Below are 19404 nucleotides of genomic sequence, written 5' to 3' on the forward strand. Positions count from 1 at the left end.
TTTTGGTGATGACAATGGGATCCAAGGGAGTCTACTAACATCCTCAAGGACAATGGGAAACACAGGCATTGGCACCTGCTGAACCCTTTTGTTTTCTTTCTCGCTGCTTCTGAAGGCCGTGGGTAAGTTTCTCTCGGATCTGAGCTCTGCTCCCTTTGCATCTGAGCTTGCTGCTCTCATTGGTTTTCCAGTCCGGGGTTAACAGGGCAGTCTGGACTGACAGGAGGCTCTAACGGAGCACCAGTCCCTAGCTCCTGGTCAGTCCACAATACCATTTCTTTGGTTACTGCTGACATCCACAGGTCTATTTCCTTCTCAGTTATTATTGGTTTCTGCTGATATACACATAAGGTAAAAGAATGATCGACCTATTGTTAATGGGAATCTTGGAAGGCAAAGTTGCAAAAGATGGGTTCAGGTTGAGCACCTAAAAGCTGTTTGAGCTCACCATCTAATCTAAGACCCCCATTCTAGGATAAATTGGTTAGGGAATGGGTTAGATCAGTACTAGGTCACCTGCCAACCTCAAGAAAATTTTTGTGCAATGAGATGCCCTGTAAAACATAAAACATCACAGAATCTCCAACCCAGTGGCACATTCCTGTTAGGGATGAATTTGGTTCTAAGAGACCAAAGGCTTCACTGAAGAAATAGGGTCCTCAAGTTCCAAAGGACTGAGTGTTCTATCTTCTGGCACACCTGCTTATTTTATGTCTAAGAACTATGGTCCTGGAAGCTATAGATACATACAAAAATGTCAAAATCTTACTAAAGACAACCTAGATTTACAATGACCATTATGGGGGAACATTCCAGTTAGACAAGGCCATTCATTCAAAAAGTACAATTGTAATCAAGTGTTCCCAAATCAAACCAACAGAATGGAATACCTATTATTTTAACTGATATGCAGAAGCCTCCAAAAGGCTTCAAGGTTCCAAAATAGCTTCATTGAAAGATTCATTGCATAAGGCTAATGAACGGACTTCCTTGGCGGTCCAGTGGTTAAGACTCTGAGCTGCCAATGCAGAGGACATGGGTTCGATCCCTGGTCAGGGAACTAAGATCCCACATACCGCAGGGCCAAAAATATTTTTTAATAAAAGCACTAATGATAAGTTAAAGACACAAGAGTTACCCAAAACCAAAGGCTGTAAGACTGACGTGACTCCTACCACTCGCATCTATCTTCCTTTACCTGAGTACTCCCAGTCTACTAATCCTCTATCTGAATCACCTTTCCACTCTGAAGAGTCTATTAGTTACCTTTTATTTTATTTTTATTTATAGTAAACTTTATTTTCATTGATTTCATTTAACATAATCTCAAAGTAGGTCTGTGCTCTAAGATAAGCAAAAGAACAGATATCCTAAATCTCATTAAGAGATCTTTTTCACACTGTTCCTCTGAGCAGGACACAGGGTTTCAGGGGCCCCAGTGGTGATACTTAACATTTTATCCCTGGAGATATTACCTGTAGATACAGAAAGAACAGATAACACCAACACACAAGAATCAAACTGTATGAGGGTACTACAGGAAGAAGCTCTTGTGTTATACTTTACCCACCTCTTTAGGGTTGTAATGATAATGACTGACTTTTTTCTCCGCAAAGTTCAGTGTTGTTTTTTGTTGTTGTTGTTTGTTTTTGTTCAGTGTTGTTTTAAATAAAATGTCAGAATATGTCAAAATGCTGTACTCATTTATCTTAATACACTAAAAATAGTGGAAGTTTAAAAATTCTTCATGAGTCCAATCTGGGCCATGACTACCACTGATGGGGTTTACCCAACACACTAATTCCAAGTTTGGCGACCATCAGCAAACTGGCACCCGCAATTAAGCCTGCAGGCATAAATTTTCCAGAGTGGTAGAATCTCATTCCCATAATGCCAGCCAAGGTTCCAGATGTAACGAAGAAAACCTAAATGTTCCTTGGATCCTGAGACCCCTGATAGGCACCCAGGCCCGCTAAACCACCGAAGAGGAGCCTGGCAGCCAGAGACGGGACACTGCCTGCTTTTGCATAGCCAGTGATGCCACTTATCCCACCAGAAGAAACCAGTGCTGCGTAGCCAAAACCAATACAGTACAAAGGCACTAGTGGGCTGGAGTCCTTCTGCACTGTTCTCTTTCACTCTGTCCAGACAGATTACACCAGGCCTGCACCTCCTTCCCGAAGGTCTGCACTGGCCGACAAGGGTGCACATGCCTTGGGGTGGAGAGTCGCCAAAGTAAACTTTTAACTTTTTTTTTAAAATTAATTAATTTATTTTTTGGCTGCGTTGGGTCTTCATTGCTGCTCACGGACTTTCTCTTGTTGCGCTGAGCGGGGGCTACTCTTCGTTGCGATGCGCGGGCTTCTTGTTGCGGTGGCTTCTCTTGTCGCAGAAGACAGGCTTTAGGGGCGTGGGCTTCAGTAGTTATGGCACTCAGGCTCAGTAGTTGTGGCTCTCGGGGGTCTAGAGCTCAGGCTCAGTAGTTAACGGTGCATGGGCTTAGTTGCTCTGCGGCATGTGGGATCTTCCCAGACCAGGGCTCGAACCCGTGTCCCCTGCATTGGCAGGCGGATTCTTAACCCCTGCACCACCAGGGAAGCCCTTAACTTTTAATGATCTCCTCTGGGTATCTTTCAGTCCTTTGTCACAGACTAAGGGCCACAGTTAAAGAATTTTTCCTAAACACAGGGAGCATCCCCAGAAGTATTTTGAAGAAGTTAGAGTCCTCAACTGGGCTGTCAGATCTTCACCAGCTTGTGCACATGTAGGAAAGCCCCAGAATGGATGCAGGAGGCAGAATGGTGTAACTCCGAGAATGATACTCAAGATCCTGGATCTCCAACATGGTCCCCTTATGGACCAGAAAAAGCTCACAAAATAGCAGTGGATCTTTCAAAAGCTCTTCTCAAGGTTTTCCCTGCCTGCAGTGGTTGCTCTATTATTCACACCTGCAAACAAAAGAAAGATGAATTTAGGGCAGACTTTAAAGCCCATCTGAAAGCTCTCTTCCTAAGGCATTCTGATTTCCATACAATAGATGACGCTGCCCAACCTGCTCTAACTGCCTTATTGGTAAATGTATTTTCTCCTGAGATAAGTAGATTGATTAAAAGGCAGAAAATAGAATGGGAAGTCACAGGTCTGACCAAATTTTGAGTTGTTTGTATATTTTGGAAATTAAGCCCTATTGGTCACATCATTTGCAAATACTTTCTCCCAGTCCGTAGGTTGTCTTTTCCTTTTGCTTATGTTTTCCTTTTCTGTGCAAAAGCCTATAAGTTTAATTAGGTCCCATTTGTTAGCTGAGCACTTTGAAAGGATATCTTTTTTTTTTTTTGGCCGCGCAGCTTGCGGGATCTTAGTTATCTGACCAGGGGTCGAACCCAGGCCCCCGGCAATGGAAACACAGAGTCCTAACCACTGGACCGCCAGGGAATTCCCTGAAAGGATATCTTTTTAGGTGCCCTACAATCTGTCCTTGGTATAGAAGAGGAAGAATTCCAGCCAAAAATCCCTAATTTAATCAAGTTACCCTGATATCTGCGGGCTACCTCTAATACTGACATTGGGAAAATACAAAGTGCAGAACCTATAAATATTCAGATAGACGTAACTAAACCTCTTCCCAAATTATCTCAATATCCATTAAAATCCGAGGCCACACAAGGCCTCACGTTAGACCAAATCACCCAGGGGCTAACCGTTCCCTGTACCAGACCCGGTGTGTGGCTGTTAGCATAACTGATGCCATCTTGGGCCCTTACAATTTCTACTGTTTTTCACTGACCCTACCCAGGACTGTACTGTGCAGTGAATCATTTCTGTACTGTACCGTGCAGTGAATCACTTCTCTGTCATAAAGGGCTTTTTAGTTAATAAATATCGTTTAATAATCATTAGGTCCAGGTAGCCTCTATGCCCTGTTAGTCCCCAAACAATGATGAAAACCTTCCCTGACGTATTCCCAGCACCCATGAGACTAGTTACCCGTTCATAAATCTTAACTTACGAATGCACCTACCCCCATATCCTAGGTTAACTATAAAAAATTGTCCCAATGGTCCTTCATTTTTATTCCCTTCTGCCTATAAAAGCTCTTGCTTTGTATACTCCTCAGAGCTCCTCTCTACCTGCTAAATTGGATGCAGTCTGATTCAGGAATGTCATGGTCTGAACGCGGGTTGGAAAAGAATTTCCAGATACAAGGCAGAATGTAAAGAAGATAGAATTTATTAAAGGGAAGGGTTGCTGCCAGAAGAGCAGGCCGGCTTCCTGATAATCAGGGAGAGCCGACCCGGAGCAAGGGTTACTGGTCTGTTTTTATATCCAGGGAACAAAGGAAGTTACGAGTCACCTGCTGTTTGGGCAGGGTATGCATACTTCCAGTGTGCAGAGCAGGAGAAGAACGGGGCAAATACCTTTCCTTATATGGGTTGGGAAAGGGACAGGGCATGCTACTTGGGAGGGATCAGGGATATTGTAATGGTTGCTACGTGACAGAGTGATCCGGTAACTCCCTGTCCCTCGATGTTGGCCCTTTGAGTTCATCTTGTCCCTTGTCCTTGGAGCACCACAATGAATTGCTAATTAAAGCCAAGAGAGCTTTAAAATTTGCTCAGTTGAATTTTGTTAACGGGAGAAAACATTTGAAAGCTGTGGTCAGGAAAAATTTTGTGTGCCTGTGGACTGGGAATGAGCAAGTATCCCTGGTTGTGGTGGTGATGGGGGAAGGGACTGTCCTGAACGGAACCTTCCTTAGGATTTGGTTCCTCTCCTTGAACGGGGCCCCAGAGGGTAATGAGTGGCCCCCTTTACAGCTCCTCCTGGCCAGCCTGGTCATCTAGATCTTGCTGGTCCCTGATTTGACCCCTGGCTTTGATCCCGTTCTTCCCTGGAGGGAGGGAGCCCTGGAGGGATGCCCTGAACACACATGGGGAGGGGTGTAGGAAAACAGGATAAGACGGATGGAGCTCTGGGGTACCAAGAAAAGGCAGGCGCCCAGTGGGTTAGGTGAGGGGTGTGGGGACCACCTCCTGGGCTGGGCTCAGAGGTCGTCCAGCAGGGCACTTGGTCCCGGGAGAAGCCGAGACGTTAGCCCTCCCAGCTTCCTAGAGAGGCCGAGAGGCCCGGGGCGGTGACGCGCTTGCGCGATGCGGGGTCAGCGGAGAGCCGGGCGCGGGGCTGCTGGCGCGGCCTGGGCCGTGTGGTCAGGGGACCTAGGGGCTCGCGGCCTTGGGAGTCGGTGAGCGGGGCGGGGGGCGGCGTTGGGGGGGGGGGAGCGGGGCGGCGGGGGTTGTCGTGGGGGCGCGGGGTTCCCGGCGGGCGGCGGGTGAGGCTCGGCCTGGAGGCTGCGCCCGGGCTGGGGTCTGGCCTGGGAGCCCAAGCCGCCGCGGTGAGGGCGTATCTGCCTGCGCTTCGCTGCCCGGGGCGCGAATTTGGAGTAATGGTTTCTGTGTTTTATCACTTCTCCCAATTATGCAAACAAAGCGTATTCATTACATGTAATTAGATGACGCGGGTGAGCGTTAGAAAAGTGAAAGTACCCGCAATCCGTTGTTTTCGTTCGGAGGCTTCCTGACCTTTTAAAATTTGTGCACGATTATGCAAACTCTTATACATGTACAAATATATTTTTTTAAGAAGTGGGATTATTTTACTCGTTTTTAAAGATATATAATCTATATATTTTATTTTTAATTAAAAAAATTGAGGTGTAATCCACATAGAACAACATATTGGTTTTAGATGTACAACATAATGATTCCGTATTTGTATACTGTTGCTTTTAAAAAGCTCTTTTTAGTAGTATTGTGATAAAATGTACATAACATTTACCACACGATACATAAAAATTGATCATTTAAGCCATTTTAAAGTGTATAATTCAGTGGCATGTACATTCATATTATTGCTTTTTGAAAATTGTATCGTCTTCAACTTGTGGAATGCATTTGTCCATATATTGGTTAAAATTGGGGCCAGCAGTATGGCACCACTGAGACATATTTTTGCAAGTATAATTAAAAAAAACATTTTGTTTGCAGTTTATTTTCCATAGTACACATTACATGAAGCTGTAAATGCTCAACAAGTGATGTGTATTAGGTTGATTGTTTGTTTTCAGAATGAAAGAGTACTATATAAAATACAGTTTTTAAACCCAAGGTAAAGCTGTAACCTAAAACCACTCTACTGTCTTCTCACTTACATTGGCCTAAGAAATCAGAGAATGTTCACCTTCTTAAGTTAAAAGTGTGGCCAGGAAACAACACCATTCTGTTTCAAACTGTTTGCATTTCAGAACTGAAAACTTATTAACATTAGGTGGGTTATTTTGCAAGGAAGTGTCAGAGAGCAGTTTTAGCTGTAATTTGATTTCAGGGACTTTTCCGTCTGTTATACGCATGTGTATTTTCAGGGGCTGAAAATGTGTGTGTTTTCAGGGGCTGATGAATGCGGCTGCTCTTACATGTTGCTCTTAATGTTGAGGAAAGGCCGACAATTTTTGGTCAAAAACCCCTATGTGTACTTATAAGGAAGGAAAACTGATAAAAGCATAAAAGATAGTAACTTTGCCACTGTTAAGTTTTCTGTGGCTCCCGGTATCCAGGAAGTATTAATGCATGAGCATTCTATGATGTCATGCTCAAGAGTAAAAATACAGAAAGTGTAGTAAAATATGACTCATATTACTTTGCAATCTTCAGTATTTTTAATATCAGAAACTGTCTGAAAGAGGTCCCTCAGGTGTCATCATGTGCTCCACAAGATTGAATTTTTGAGCTTATATTTTTCCTTCCCTTATCTTAGACCTCTTATCTTCCTTTCTTGCTTTATTTTACCACATAGCACCTGTCACTATCTCTGTCTCATTGCCTGTCTTCCCATAAGCTGTTCAAGGCAGTGCATTCTGTCTGCGTTATTCACTGCAGAGACCTTAGTGCCTAGAACATAATATAGATGCTTAGTAAATATTCGTTAAATTAATGGAAGAGTGAATTCAAATTGTAGATAACAATTGATAGTATTCAGTATCCTTGATTGCCAAGTTAATCCTTAATATCCAAGATAGAGATAAATTAAGAAAAACAGTAAGAACTCAAACATCTTCAATTTAAAAACCTTTTTATTTTGAATAATTGCAGACACACAGAGGGTGTCAGAACTTTACAGAGTTCCCTTATATCTTTACCTGGTTTACCTAAAGGTAATATCTTGCATAACCACAGTACAGTCATCAAACTTAAGACATTTGCAGGGGTCCAATACTATTAATTAAACTGCTGATTTATCCAGAGTTCATCGCTGTCTCGCTAATGTTCTTTTTCTGTTCCAGGATCCAGTCTACAATCCCTCATTCCATTTAGTTGTCACGTCTTCTAGTTCTCCTTCAGTCTGTGACAGTTCCTCAGTTTTACTTGTTTTTCATGATTTTGCCACTTTTGAAGTATTTTGTATTTGTAATTTTAGAGTGACCCTCTCGATTTGGTTTTGTCAGATGTTCTCCTGCTTAGATTGAGGATGATATCAATATGTCTTCTTACTGGTGATACTACTCTTTTTTTTTTTTTTTGGTTGTGTGGGGTCTTAGTTGCGGCTCGCGGGCTCCTTAGTTGTGGCAGGCGGGCTCCTTAGTTGCAATTCGCCAGCTCCTTAGTTGTGGCATGCGAACTCTTAGTTGTGGCATGCATGTGGGATCTAGTTCCCTGACCAGGGATCAAACCCCAGCCCCCTGCATTGGGAGCGTGGAGTCTTATCCACTGCGCCACCAGGGAAGTCACTAAATTATTGTAACTTTGGCCATTGGGAACTCTTTCAAGTTGGCTCCTGTTTCCCCTTACATGCTCCCTTCCTTTTTTGTGTCTTTCTCTGATTTTCAGGCACCCCAAGCTACTCATCTTGTATTTTCATCTCCCCCAGCCCTGGAATCAACCATTTCTGCAAGGATTCCTGGTTTCGTTTATTGTAGAATGGTATTGAGAAACCAAATTTTGGGCACTAGGTTGAGCTCATTTCTTAATTGGCAAATTTGTATAAATATTATTTTAACATTTTAAATGTGTACTAGAAGCAATCTTTCTTTAGTGGCAATTGTCTTAGAAACTTGTTTGTTTATTATTAGTGTATAAAATAAACCTTATGTACCCTCTCACTGGCAGGAAAAAGATGAGAACAAGAGATTACTTAATGGGGATTTTAAAAGGAAATCAAAATTACATTGCATATTGCTTTGCAATGTTGTGTTGCTTTCTGCTGTGTAACAGGGTGAATCAGCTATATGTATACATGTGTCCCCATATCCCCTCCCTCTTGCGTGAGCAAATATTTATTGATTAACTGTTGTGTGTCAGGTAATGGGGACCTATTGTAATAAATATGGCAGCTCAGATTCCTAATCTTATGAAGTTTACACTGTAATTGGGGCAAAAGGGAACGATAGGCACATCATTGAAATTTCTGAATATATTACCTAAAAGGTATGTAACCTAAAAGGTACGTAAGAAAGAAAACAGAAATTCATAAATTCATAGAACACCAATGACTTAGATATAATTTTAAAATAATCCTTCTTTGACACATCTGTTGACATAGCATTTCTTAAAGATGTGTCATACTGAAAAAAGGGGAATACTATAGTCCCATTCTATTGGCAGATACTCTTTGAGATTCCCAATTAATATATTACCAGGCTCTGAAAAGTTCTGAAAGTAAGATATCTGTTTCATTTTCTTTAAGCTTTCCAAAGCTTGTATTTTTTTTTTTTTTACAAATGCAGCTCTGTAGTTTTTACCAGATCATATAAAAATGTATTTGAAATACTATCATAAAGAACAGTATAAAGAAGCAAATATAAATCATCTGAAATCACACCATCCTGAGATAACCACATAAACATTTTGCTGCTGCCGTTCCTTTCTTTTCATCTCTCCACATCTGTATAATGACACAGTCAAATGTGTATTTAGAGATTGTTCTAAAATACTGTCCTTATTGTATATGCACTTTTCTCTTTTTTTCTTTTCTCTCACCTCTCTATCCTGAAAATCACTATTAAGGATCTGGCTGTTACTTTATTCCATATTCATATTATCATGTACAAATTTTTGTGTAAGAAGATGTTAAATAGTATTGGTCCTGTACTCAGAGTGGGCTGAAACCCTAAACAGAAATGATGAATGATAAGTGTCAAAACATTCTAACCATTTTTAGAGAGAGGCCCCAGACACATTTTCACATGACTTATTAAAAGGTGAACAAAATTGGGCCTGTGAATCTTAGTCACCCCCCAACTTGAGCCTATGTGTGAATATTTATTTATATGAAGAGTGTTGGTTGGCCTGAGAGTGAGCCAGCATTTCCTCTTCCTAATGTAGGAGGGAATGCTGTCTTCCCACGTGCCAACCCAAGTGCAAGAGTAGGGAGTGAGGAAGGCAGTAATAAAGCCCTTTGAGAAGATTAAAGGAGGCTTGCATAAGAAGATTCTGCCCTGTTATTTTCTGACTGGATGCTTGTTGACCTAAGGAAACTAACTCATCAGCCCAGCCAACACCACATCCACTTCTATTACAAAAGAATTCTGAGAATATGATATAGTCCTACAAGAGTTTGGGGAATACGCCATAAAATCAGAGGCTGCTAGAATTCCCCTGACATCAGAATAAGAAGAGAAGATTGCGATGGGAGTAAAGTACATTTCCACAGATGTGGGGCAAGAGGGTAAGTTTTCCATAAGTCAGGTGATACCATAGATGTAAGTAGGCTGAAGCCGCCTTAAAAGAATCCCCTTTCAGGGTACCTGGCAGAAGGAAACGACCCCAAATATAAATCCTTTGAAAAGGAGGTAAGAGAAAATTTTAAAAGGATAAACCAAAAGTGCATCACTCAAATTAGGAAAAGGTGGACTATAAAAGGCCACTGCACCAAGGTGCCTGGGGTAGGAGTGCCAACGAAGAATCTACAAACGCATTCTCAAGAGGAGCTAGCAGCAGTTGGATGTCTGCCGTAACAGACAGCATATAAGAGCCAAGAAAGAACTCCAGACAGCATCAGATTTTGCCTGGTTGCCTCTCATTTCTTTTCCCTGCTCTGACACTGGAAGAATCAGAAGCAGCAAGAAAGTGAGGAAGGCAAGCAAGAACAAGATAGAAAAACAGTGAAAGAATAGGTGGTACTACATCACTACTCACCCCCTCCCTTCTCATCTTCCTCACTGCCGCTTTGCAGAAGCAAGAATCCAGCCTGAGCTAGGGGTAAGGGAGAAGATTTGAACTAGTTGAGAGACTGAAGTTTTGGTATTAGGTTAGCCTGGGTTTTTTATTATCTTTTTAAAGAAATATTTATTTATTTGGCTGCCTCAGGTCTTAGTTGCAGCACACAGGATCTTTGTTGCCTCACCTTTTTAGTTGTAGAATGCAGGATCTTTAGTTGCGGCATGCGGGATCTAGTTCCCGGACCAGGGATCGAACTTGGGCCCCTTGCGTTGGGAGTGCAGAGTCTTAGCTACTGGCCCGTCAGGGAAGTCCCGGTTTTTTATTATCTTAAAAAATGGGTGGAACTGCCAAGAGATCTGAGATCAAGATTAATTCAGGGACAAGGAATATCCCAGAAAGTCTGTTTGGTCATCAGTGGAGAAAAGTAAGTTATTTCCTTTTTGCATTCCCTTGAGACTATCACATTTAGTAAGTAATATATAGATATAGATAGATAAATATAGATATCTTATATATATATATCGTGTGTGTATCACTATTAAATATATAAAATGCAAAAAAAATTGCATATAAGATGATAGAGCAAAATGACAGAAAGAAGAAAATGTCCCTGAAAAATGCCCATCTGCTTGCTTGGGATTTCCCCTGTTCTTTTTTTTTTTTTTTTTTTCTTTTATAAATTTATTTATTTATTTACTTTTGGCTGCGTTGAGTCTTCGTTGCTTCGCGCAGGCTTTCTCTAGTTGCGGTGAGTGGAGGATACTCTTCGTTGTGGTGCGCGGGCCTCTCATCTCGCTGGCTTCTCTTGTTGTGGAGCACAGGCTCTAGGCTCTAGGCGCACGGGCTTCAGTAGTTGTGGCACACGGGCTTCAGTAGTTGTGGCTTGCAGGCTCTAGAGTAGAGGCTCAGTAGTTGTGGCGCACAGGCCTAGTTGCTCCGCAGCATGTGGGATCTTCCCGGACCAGGGCTCGAACCCGTGTCCCCTGCATTGGCAGGCGGGTTCTTAACCACTGCACCACCAGGGAAGTCCTCCCCTGTTCTTTTGAAAGCCATTTTCATTTGGGAATGAAACTGGGCGGAGGGATGAAGCTCGGGGGGAGAAGAGGCCTGCTCCATCTCAGGTTGCTCCACAGGCCTGGGGGCTCCCATTTGTGGTATAATCTTAACAAGTTGATGAATGAAGCTTTTCTTCTGTCCTCAGAAGCTAGTTGGGACCTGGAAGGAACCCTGAGGCATTAGGATACCTGAATTTAATTGGGCAGTTTCAGCTCACTGGCCCCATCTCTTTACTATGCTGTGGGGCTTTCATTCAGACTTCGAAAGGCCCAGGAGGTCATTAACTTTTTTTTTTTTTAAAGGAATGGTTTTCTTTTTTTTTTTTTAATTTTCTTTGGCTGTGTCGGGTCTTAGTTGCGACATGTGGGATCTCTGTCTCAGCATGTAGGAATTGTGGTGCACGGGTTTCTCTCTAGTTGTGGCCCTCGGGCTTCATGGCGCGTGGGCTCTCTAACTGTGGCGTGGAGGCTTAGTTGCCCCGCGGCATGTGGGATCTTAGTTCCTTGACCAGGGATTGAACCATCGTCCCCTGCATTGGAAGGCGGATTCTTTAACACTGGACCACCGGGGAAGTCCCAGGAAGTCACTAACTTTTATCCATGTTCATGGTTGCAGGGGCTGGGCTCAGAGGGCTGGAATCTTTTGCCATATTCACAGGCAGTTGCCCTCATTTTTCTGTTGGTCCGTCTTCTCATCACCTCTTTACAAATACTTCACTGACCTTTTTGGACATTTCTGCAGCAGCTGCTTCAGAGCAGGTCAGCTGGGAGGCTTATGTTTGGTGCTAATTTCCCTGTGGGTCTCAATTTCCTGATATAGGTCAGTGCCATTTACATTTCCCGCTAGGTGTGTTTCTTCAAAATATTTCTCTCTGGTCTCCAGTTCATTCTGTTGCGTCTCACTCCCGGATTTCTCTGCACCTGAGTGCCTTTCTCTTCCCCAGTCTGTTCTGCAAGTTTGGCTGGGAAAGTCTCTCGCCTCTTCCTGTGACTCTCAGCTTCCCCCTGAGCAGCTCCGTCGGTGCTGCTGCGGCTCAGCAAGGCTGGAGCCTGCCGCTGCCGCTCCGGAGGCACCTTTCCTCTTCAGCCTCCTCTTGTTGTTGTGTCTTCAAGTCTCTTTTTACAGGCCTTCAGTTATGTACCTTATCACTTCTCAGTTTTCCTTTGCTTTTGTTTTCTCTGTGTACTTATTTTCCTTACCCCACCCCCTTGTTTCTCAGCAAAGCTTCATTTCTCTGCCAAAACTTCAGCAGCTTCCAAAGTAGTTCTTCAATTGATTCTCCATCCCCTTGTAGCAGCACTGCAGTTTCTTTTATCTGGATGATGGTGGGGATATTGAATAATAGCCTCCGAACTGAGAAGAAACTTTGAGACCAAAAAATGAAGCAGGCAACTCCATGAAGTGTAATTATGACATTTATTGTGGGTACTTACATAGTGGCAGTATGGGCGGACAACCACCAGAGGCATTTGCAGCTGAACTCTGTGCTGCCAGAAGGGGCATGGGGGAATTTATTTATTTATTTATTTTTTAAAAAAATGTTTTCTTATTTATTTATTTAGTTTATTTATTTTTGGCTGTACTGGGTCTTTGTTGCTGTGCGCAGGCTTTCTCTAGTTGCGGAGAGCCAGGGCTACTCTTCATTGTGGTGCGCAGGCTTCTCATTGCGGTGGCTTCTCTTGTTGCAGAGCACGGGCTTTAGGTGTGCAGGCTTCAGTAGTTGTGGCACATGGGCTCAGCAGTTGTGGCTTGAAGGCTGTAGAGCACGGGCTCAGTAGTTGTGGCACACGGGCTTAATTGCTCCGTGGCATGTGGGATCTTCCTGGCCCAGGGCTCGAACCCGTGTCCCCTGCATTGGCAGGCAGATTCTTAACCACTGCACCACCAGGGAAGCCCCGGCATGGGGGAATTTAAAGGGACCAAAGCTAAAGATAGAATCTGACTACTAAGCGAGAAGCACATTCGTGCCAGTGGGAACTGGGGGTTTCTCCTCCCTTCTGAGGTCTCATGAACATTATTCCTCATGGACCATTAACCATCTGGACTAGCAAAATGCATTCTTCCAGTTTTCGTATCAGATGAAGGCAAGAGTAAAAGTTGATAGGGAACTTATCTGGCTTGGGTGCATTCCTCGTGAGTAGGCTAAAGCTCAGAAAGGGGACTGTGGGCCTAAGATGGAGCTGACAAAATGAAGTCAGTGTGGTCCAGCCACATAGATGGCATGCTTTCTTCATCCCATCTCAGTTTACAGTCATCTTTTTGGACAGTCCTAGCAGTACTTGCTGAGTTCAGGAGATGTTTGTAGGTGATGATGGCTTCTGGTTGAAGTAACGGTTTCTTTAAATTTTCTTAACAGTGGTGGGAGGTGGAAGGTTCCACCCTTTCAGGGGAAGATGACCAACCATCATCTGTGACTTGTGCACTGAGTAATTGAGCCACTTTACAACAGGTGCCAAGGTCTGCAGTCTACCTCATACTTCAGTTGGAGAACGGAGGGAATGAAAAGTGCCCATTGAGCTGAGAAGATAGCTTAAGACTGAAAAAGAAGGCAGGCAGCTCCATATAATCAGTGGATCAGTTTATTAGAGGGTAATTTACTCACATGGTGAGATCAGGTGGATGAACTAGAAGCATTTGCAGCTGTACTCCGCACCACTAAGGGGCCACTGGGACAGCTTTATAGTTAACCTAGGTATGGGGGTATGTGCTTGGAAATAGGAAGTGCATTTCTTTTTTCTTTTCTTTTTTTTTTTTTCCAGGAAGTGCATTTCTAAGTCAAGTTTCATGAATGGGTAACTAGTCTGGTGGGCGATGGGAATGTGTCAGTGAAGGTCTTCATCGTTGTTTGGACACTGTTAGAGCATAGAGGCCACCTGGAACTAATGATCCTAAAACAGTATCTATTAACTACAAAGCCCTTGATGACAGAAAAGTGATTTTACCTCATAGTACAGTTACAGGAAGGGTCACTGGAGGGACAGGAGGAATTGAATGGGCCCATGATGGTGGCAGTTATGCTAACAGCCATACATACTTCTTTGTAGACTCTTTTGGTTTGGTTTTGTTTTAATATGCTCTTTCTTGCTTTTTTCTTTTGCATGTTGTGGTTTTGGGCGGCATTTTACTCTCTTTTGTTCTCTACCTCATTTGTCAATTTTTGTCTTACCTTGTTCTCAGTTCAACCAGCCTTCTTTGGTTTGGTTGTTGACTCGGTGGCTAAAACAGAACAAGGGCCAGCCAGGTTTCTTTTCCCTTTTGCAGTTACTTGAGCTGCAGCCACCATCTACATACAACTGCCCTTCAAGGACGTGTAACCTATTCTGCTGAGTGCCCACCTCTTCAGTCCTGGGAGCTGATACTCAGTACCCTTTTTTTTTTTTTTTTTTTTTTTAATTGGCTGCACCATGCGGCATGTGGGATCTTAGTTCCTTAGTTTCCTGACCAGGGATTGAACCTGGTCAGTGAAAGCATCGAGTCCTAAACACTGGACCTCCAGGGAATTCCAGTTGCTTTGTTTTTTAAGCAGAATTATTGATCACTTTGCGGATTATAAAAATAATGTACAATTCAGGGAACATAGAAAAACAGGAATGGAAAGTCCTCTAATCCCACTTGCCAGAGGAGATAAACTGCTGAAAACACTTTGGTGGCCAAGGCTTAGGAACTTTTTTGTGCATATGCAAACTGTGCTTTATTTTTATTTTGTTTAAGACATAAATAAGTGAGTTCATAACTATAATTTCTAAAACTTGCCTCTTAGTTTACTTTTTTGGGGGGGAAATTGGGAAAAGACAAAAAATATAAAGAAGAAAATAACAGGCAGGCGTATTTCCAACACACAGGAGTAACTTCTTCCAACATTTTGGCATATTTGCTGTCATCATTGTACAATCTTAAAAAAAAAAGAGAAGAGACCTTGTACATAAATGTTGTGTTAAAAAAAATCAAATCACTACAAATAAACTAAAGTCTCCCTTTAACTGTTATTTCCAATCTCTCCACTCCCACAATCAGTAGGAGTTTTTGTAAATCCTTTTAGGCCATTTAAAAACCTTTCGAGTGCTTTTATGTACATCACACCTAACAAATTTACACATAAATATGATTTTAGGTTTTTTCTCCAGTTATACCTAAGTTCTTTTCAACTTAGCATACGTTTTTGATACTGTTGGGAAAAGCAGTCAGGTGCAGCTGCTTCTCTCTAGCATAACTCTGCAAGAGTAGCCCTGGCTGAGGACATTTTCTTGCAAAGAAATCAAGAGCCTTCATAGCCTGTGCTGTGCTTACAGCCTTTTGAGGGACTATCTTTACCTGTTCAGTGCTTAATCTATACCCCTTTTTTCTTCTTTTTTTTTTCCTGGAGAATTATGTTTTTTTAAAAATTTTGTTTTATTTTTGGCTGCGTTGGGTCTTCGTTGCTGTGCACAGGCTTTTCTCTGGTTGCGGTGAGTGGGGGCTACTCTTCATTGTGGTCCGCGGGCTTCTCATTGCGGTGGCTTCTCTTGTTGCTGAGCACGGGCCCTAGGCATGTGGGCTTCAGTAGTTGTGGCATGTGGACCCAGTAGTTGTGGCTCTCAGGCTCTAGAGTGCAGGCTCACTAGTTGTGGCGCATGGGCTTAGTTGCTCCGCGGCATGTGGGATCTCCCCTACGGTCTCGAACCCGTGTCCCCTGCATTGGCAGGTGGATTGTTAACCACTGTGCCACCAGGGAAGCCCCCCTTTTTTCTTCTTAAGTGCATGTGTCAGTGGCCCCCAGGCCCTCCCTTGCTTTCTGTATTTCAGACCCCATGGGTAAGGGACCAAGGTCCTTCTACTGTATCATGAAGGGTGGTGCTGGTATCTGTTCCGCCCGCATGGCTTTGGCTGCGAAGTGGATCCGTTGGTCATGGGGGACCAATGGATTGCAGGGGGTTGAATCTTGTACACACTATTTTCTTCTCTTGCTCTAAGTGAACACTGTATCACTTGAGCCTAGTGTGTGTGTTGTCTGTTCTCAGGAACTTAGAATTGTGCTCTGGTCTCTTCTGTGGGTGGCACTTACCTGCTTTTTAACCTTGGCTGCATAGCATGACCACCCAGTGAACAGTGAAACAATTGTATTGTTTCTTAAAGGTCTAGTACAGTCTTTTAAATTGTTGTATGGTATTTCATCCTATAAAGTGCTACACTTTTATTTAGTTGTATTGATGGGCAAGTAGGTCATTTCCAATATTGTGTTATTACAAAGAGTACTCTAGTGAACACCTGTGTAAATGCCTGAAAACTTGTGCAAGTGTTTTTCCAGGGAGCTTCCTAGAAGTGAAATTTCAGGGGCATAGGTAATGTGACTTTAGCTTCACTGCAGACTTTCAAACTACCTTTCCTAGTGGCTGTACACATTTGCACTTCTGCCCAGTGGTTTGTGCTTTTGGTTTTTTTTTTTGGACAAGAGGTATTAAAATACTGACATAGTCATATATCACCCTTTTTCCTTTTGTTTTCTTAAGAAATCCTTGCTTACCCCAGGGTTCTTACTCTCTTTTGTTTGTTTTAATATTTATTTATTTGGCTGCGTCAGGTCTTTGTTGCAGCACACAGGATCTTTAGTTGCGACATGCGAACTCTTAGTTGTGGCATGTGTGATCTAGTTTCCTGACCAGGGATTGAACCCGGACCCCCTGCATTGGGAGCATGGAGTTTTAGCCACTGGACTGCCAGGGAAGTCCCTCTTTGTTTTTGAAGTTAAGTCTTTAGCTAGAGCTCCTTTTTTGTGTGATCCCCTGCGGGTACTGAAGGATGGCTGTATCCATCTATCTAGGAATGGAGTTGCAAGTAGTAACTGTATGTTTAACTTAATGGTGCCTGACTGTTTTCCATGTGGCTGCACAATTTACATTTCCACCAGCAGTGTATGAGTGTTCCAGTATCTATCTCTACATCCTTACCAACATATGTTATTTTCTGACTGTTTGATTCTAGCCATCCTAGTGGATGTGAAGTGGTATCTTATTGTGGTGTTGATCTGCTTTTCCCTGATGACTGATGTTGTTGAGTATCCTGTGTGTTTTTCAGCCATCTTTATATTTTCTTTGGAGAAATGTCTGTTAAGATGCTTTGTCTAATTTTAATTGTGTTGTCTTTTTATTATTGAATTGTAAGTTATTTATGTTTTCTAGTGACAAGTCCCTTATAAGATATGTGATTTGTACACTTTTTTTTTTCCCACTCTGTGGGTTGTCTTTTCACTTTCTTCATGTGACCTTTGAAGCATAAGAGTTTTAATTTAGGTGAAGTCCAATTTATCTATTTTTTCTTTTTTTTGCATGTGGTATGCATTTGGTAGAATCCATTGACTAATCCATTGTCACAAAGTATTACACTTACATTTTATATAGGAACATTATAGTTTTAGCTTCTTACATTTGGGTCTTTGATCCATTTTGAGTTAATTTTTGTATATTGTATTATGTAGGGGTCCAACTTCATTCTTATTCATGTAAACATATAGTTGTCCAAGTACCACTTGTTGAAAAGACTATTCTTCCTCCCTTTGAGTGGTCTTGGCACACTCGTTAAAAATAAATTGACCATAGACAGTTTTTGGACTCTTAATTCTGTTTCATTGATCTGTATGTCTGTCCTTATGCCAGCACCACACTGTCTTGATGACTGCTGCTTTTTTATAAAGTAAGTTATGAAATCTATTCTCCCAACTTGCTCTTTTTAGTTTTAGTGATTCAATTTTTTAATATATTATACTCACTCAAAGTTATTATAAAACATTACTATGGTCCCTGTGCTGGACAATATATGCTTGTAGCTTATTTATTTCATATATAGTAGTTTGTACCTCTTAATCCTCTACCTCTGTCATGCCCCTCCTCCCTGCCCTCTCCCCATTGGTAACCACTAATTTTTTCTCTGTTTCTGTTTTGTTATATTCATTTGTTTCATTCTAAATTTTTATTTATTCATTTATGTGGCCACGCCACACGGCATGTGGGATCTTAGTTCCCTGACCAGGGATCGAACCCACGCCCCCTGCATTGGAAGCTCGGAGTCTTAACCACTGGACTACCAGGGAAGTCCCTGTTTCATTTTTTAGATTGCATATTTAAGTGATAACATGCAGTATTTGTCTTTTTCTGATTTACTTCACTAAGCATAATACCCTCCATGTCCAACCATGTTACAAATGGCAAAATTTCATTCTTATTTATGGCTGAGCAATATTCCACATCTTCTTTATCCATTCATTTGTTGATGGACACTTAGGTTGCTTCCATGTCTTGGCTATTGTACATAATGCTGTTATGAGCACTGGGGTGCATGTATCTTTTCAAATTAGTGTTTTTGTTTTCTTTGGGTATATACCCAGGAGTGGAATTGCTGGATTATATGATGGTTCTATTTTTAGTTTTTTGAGGAACCTCCATACTGTTTTCCATGGTGGCTGCACGAATTTACATTCCCACTAACAGTGTACTAGGGTTCCACATCCTCACCAACATTTGTTATTTGTGATCTTTTTGATGATAACCATTCTGACAGATGTGAGGTGATATCTCATTGTGGCTTTGATTTGCATTTCTCTGATGATTAGCAGTGTTGAGTATCTTTTCATGTGCCTGTTGGCTGTCTATATGTCTTCTTTGGAAAAATGCCTATTCAGGGTTTCTGCCCATTTTTTAGTTTGGTTGTTTGTTTTTTTGACGTTGAGTTGTGTGAGCTATTTATATATTTTGGATATTAACCCTTTATCGGTAATATCGTTTGCAAATATTTTCTTCCATTCAGTAGATTCTCTTTTCATTTTGTCAGTGGTTTCCTTTGCTGGGCAAAAGCTTCTGTGTTTAATTAGGTACCATTTGTTTATTTTTGCTTTTGTTTCCTTTGCCTTAGGAGACAGATCCAAAAAAATATTGCTATGATTTATGTCAAAGAGTGTTCTTCCCGTGTTTTCTTCTAGGAGTTTTATGGTTTTTGGTCTAACATTTAGGTCTTTAATCCATTTTGAGTTTAATCTTTACTTCATTTTTTTTTTAAATTTTTTAATTTATTATTTATTTATTATTTTTATTTTTGGCTGTGTTGGGTCTTCGTTTCTGTGCGAGGGCTTTCTCCAGTTGCGGCGAGCGGGGGCCACTCTTCATCGCGG

At 42.1% G+C, this 19404-nt stretch overlaps 1 protein-coding gene across 6 annotated transcripts in view; it reads left to right on the forward strand.

Annotated features, from left to right (window-relative positions):
- Positions 1 to 19404, forward strand: part of ZNF445 (zinc finger protein 445) — a 47240-nt gene continuing 27836 nt past the window's right edge. For 2 of the 6 annotated variants that reach the window (XM_082412773.1, XM_082412776.1), the window contains exon 1: positions 5128 to 5242. The gene's annotated coding sequence lies outside the window, so the exon portion shown is untranslated. Of the gene's footprint in view, positions 123 to 4904; positions 5243 to 19404 lie in introns of those variants that run through there. The other 4 variants (XM_082412774.1, XM_082412778.1, XM_082412779.1 and 1 more) reach the window with 4 other exon arrangements.

The sequence above is a fragment of the Balaenoptera physalus genome (genome assembly GCF_965194825.1).
Source record: "Balaenoptera physalus genome assembly, chromosome: 11".
NCBI classification, from domain to species: domain Eukaryota; kingdom Metazoa; phylum Chordata; class Mammalia; order Artiodactyla; family Balaenopteridae; genus Balaenoptera; species Balaenoptera physalus.